At 52.3% G+C, this 3,653-nt stretch overlaps 1 pseudogene; it reads left to right on the forward strand.

Moving 5' to 3' along the window:
• Positions 1-318: 318 nt before the first annotated feature.
• On the forward strand, positions 319-859 carry LOC120695283 (annotated as a pseudogene).
• The last annotated feature ends 2,794 nt before the right edge of the window (positions 860-3,653 follow it).

Consider the following 3,653-nt stretch of genomic DNA (forward strand, 5'->3'; position numbering starts at 1 on the left):
TTCCGCTGAAACCCACAAGCAACGATGACAGTCCAAAACGGGCTCCCGCGTTACTTTGCACGCAACAAACTCACAGATCAAAGCAATATGGCGAAAGTACAGCCAAACAAACCTCTCAATCTCTCATCATGTGGCCATCACCACACAGAGAAGGATAGAACAGAATGTGCCAGATTAAAAGAGCAAGATCAGACGAACACCAAGATCGATCGACACAAATTAAAAAGTTGATCCGAGGTGTGAAGGGGACGGAAGCGATGATGCTTGGCAAGAGCTCCATGGACCCCTGGTTCTAGTCCCCCCTGTGCGCTGGCGGCCATGGTCGGCTACCACCTGCTCCTCCTCCACCGGATCCTCCGGCGCCCGCACACCACCGTGATTGGCTACGAGAACCACAACAAGCTCGCCTGGGTCCAGCGCATGGCGCAGACGACGGAACCGGAGGAGGCCGCGCTGGCGCTGAGCGGCATCTCCGACGGCGTCTCGGCGTCGATCACACTGGCCTCGCTCCTCGGCGCGTGGGTGAGCAGCAGCGCGCCCGCGGCGGTCACGTCCGGCGGCGGCGGCGGCGAAGTACGCCTGGCTCCTGGCCTGCTTCCTCGCGTCCTTCACCTGCTTCGTGCAGCCCGCGGGGGTGCTATACGTGCACGCCAGCTTCCTGATCAGCGTGCTGGGCTCTGATGCACCGGCGAGCCACTTGCAGCACGCGGCGCTCTGGGGCGGCGGCTTCTGGGTCGCGGGGCTCCGGTCGCTCTACCTCGCCACGGCACTGCTCGTGTGGGTTGTCTTCGGGACGTGCTCACCATCGCCGTGCTTTACCTGCTGGACAGCCGCGCCAACGCGGCTACTATACGCATAGCGGCCTGTGCCCACGCGATGTCTGGGCCGTTCGCCAGTAAGGCGGTTCATACACGGAATGGTTTTTTTTTTTTTGCGACTATACACGGAATGGTTATTACCTAGGATTAATAACTTCTGTAATGAGGAACGGAAATGCTTCAATTCTGATGTCCGATGGAATAAAAAAATATCGGACGCTCGCATCCCCTTCCTTTTTCCTGACTGCACCGTCCGTTTAACTGCACCCCCGCATCCCAAGGCTCCAGGCGGCCGGTGTGCGGTGTGCCTCGTCGAGCCCGACCACCCTCTAGAGCTTAGCGTGGGTGCTGCCCATCACTTGCTGCCGCCGCCGTGAGCCGGTCGTTCCTGCCGCCCCCTGCTTCTTCCTCCTTCACCTCCCCTTCCTCGACCCACTCCGAGCCGGCAGGGCATGATGAGGTTGGCGCGGGGGGGGGGGGGGGGGGGGGGGCGGCGGCTTGCCGGCAAGGACATGACGGGCAGCTCTATGTGGCTGCTGGGTGGGATGCACGTGCCGCCGGAGGAGCTCTGAACGGCGGTCATGGCGGGGGCAGCTCTGGGAGGTTGAAGAGGAGCGAAGGCGGTGGCGAATCACCGGGTAATCATGTTGCAATAGGTACCTTATGATATTGCAATAGAAATTTTGGAACGTTACAAAAGTAGATCTTGTTGTTGCGATGCTGCACATGTTTCACACGAATGTTGTAAGTTTTCATCGAGAGTTACAATATTACGTGCAACATGAAACAGATGTTGCGATGGTTTTTTTCTCTCATCAATGATGGATGGATAATAAAAGTTTTCAACATGCTTTTCATGTTGCCAATGCTGATTTTTGATATTGCATATGTTGAGTTTTAATGTTGTCGAAACTATTTTTGAATGTTGCACGGACCGTCTGACGGGAGATATTTCCATCGGATGTTCGGTGCTAGCAACCCCAATGAGGAATAGCGTTCAGATGTGTCCCCACTACTGCTGATATGTGAACTGGATGGGCTGTGCAATGGGCCTTATATGGAAAGTGGGCCTTACATTATATTCTATTCGCATATATGGTTTTCTCGATCTTATTGAATCGATTGATATCATCGTTCTTTACTGTCTCACGTGAGTCTTGGGGCGGAGGCGCCATTGCTAAGGTTGGTAATTGTTCACCCCACATGCATTCAAATTGTTTTTTTTTCAATTCTGAATTTCTATTACATTTGGGTATTGACTGGAAGATAGCTGGATTGTCGAGGGGAGCGAGGTGGGAGGGTGAGTTGGGGGCGAGAGACGCATAGAAGGTTGCCTTAGATGCGTTCATAGATTGCTAGTGCGATGCTTCTTTTAGAGGAATTCGAATCGGGCAAGCAAAAGAGTTGCAGATGACTGGGATTTGGTGGGATTGTCGAGGACAGGGAGAAGGGGGGACACCGAAGATTGATGCGGTCACCAAAGATTAATCGGATTTTGTTTTGTACAGTTGTGTAAGGATCACCGGGGTGTCCGATCCTAGAGGGGGAGGGGGTGAATAGGGTCGCTAACCGCTTTCTATCCTAGGGCTCAATCTATTTGCATGAGATAAACCTAATACGTCCTACACATGCTAGTTATGACTAAGGTTTATCTATATTACTCTCTACTTACCCCTAAAAGACTTGCAATCTATAGCCAATCCTAATCAAACTAACTAGGAAAGTAAAGACACGCAAGATAAAGTAAATGCGGAAACGTAATATGGTAAGTAAAGAGGTAAGTGCAAGAGGGATGCAAACTCCCGAGTAGACACGGTCATGTAACGTGGTTCGGCACAAACGCCTACGTCCATGGGACACCGAGGCTCTTCCGATCACCGTCTTGCACTACGCCACCAAGGCGATGCCGGCAAGCAAAGGCAAGTGCCCACAAGACACCGAGTCTCGTGCACCGCCACCGTCTCTCTCGGTCACCCGGCCGAAATCCACTACGGAGCTTCTCCACCAAGGAGGAGGTCTCCTCTTCCCCCACACAAAGTGTCGTTTCCACTCCACACCAAGTCGGAGGGTCACACGACGGATCACAAGTTGCTTGCCGCAGCAAGACTTCTCTCAAGGGAGCTCTCGCAAGAACTAATCCCTATTACAAGCACTAAGCACTCTCACAAGTGTGCTTAAGCCTATATGATGTACAATGAAGCACTAAGGTGGTTGGAGATGATCTTTGGCTCTTGTATACTTCCTTGGTCACCAGCACTTTCAAATGAGCCGTGGGGTGGCATATATATAGCCCACACACCCCAAATTAGCCGTTGGAAAAAGGCTGACAAAAAGCGCCATCACCGGTTAAACCGATGCTCCCGTTTTTGTCATCACCGGTTTAACCGGTGAGTGCATTTTCCAACTAGCCGTTATACTTCAACGGCTACCTCAATCGACCGACGTAATCAACCGATGCAGCGTCGGTTTAACCGGTGAGTGTAGTTGCTGAAAAACTAACTCTCTGGATAACTGCACCGACGTTCACCAATATCTAGTGTCGGTTCATCCGGTGTACAGATTTTGCCTCAGCTGCTGAGTTCATTGCACCGACGTATTCAACTTTCCTGGCGTCGGTTCAACCGGTGTTACCAAAACTTCCATACGTGCTCCAAGTCAATGCACCGACATATGTAATTTTCTTAGCGTCGGTTGAACCGGTGATACTAAAATATCTTTGTCTTGATTGTTTTGACTTGGTTTCTTCACAGTCTCTTCAATCTTCGAATCCTTTGGACCGAAGAGGTTTCAGGGCGCTGCCCTGAGACCCGCGAGGGGCAGCTCCCCCTCGACCCT

This window comes from Panicum virgatum, chromosome 2K, assembly GCF_016808335.1.
Source record: "Panicum virgatum strain AP13 chromosome 2K, P.virgatum_v5, whole genome shotgun sequence".
Taxonomy (NCBI): Eukaryota; Viridiplantae; Streptophyta; class Magnoliopsida; order Poales; family Poaceae; genus Panicum; species Panicum virgatum.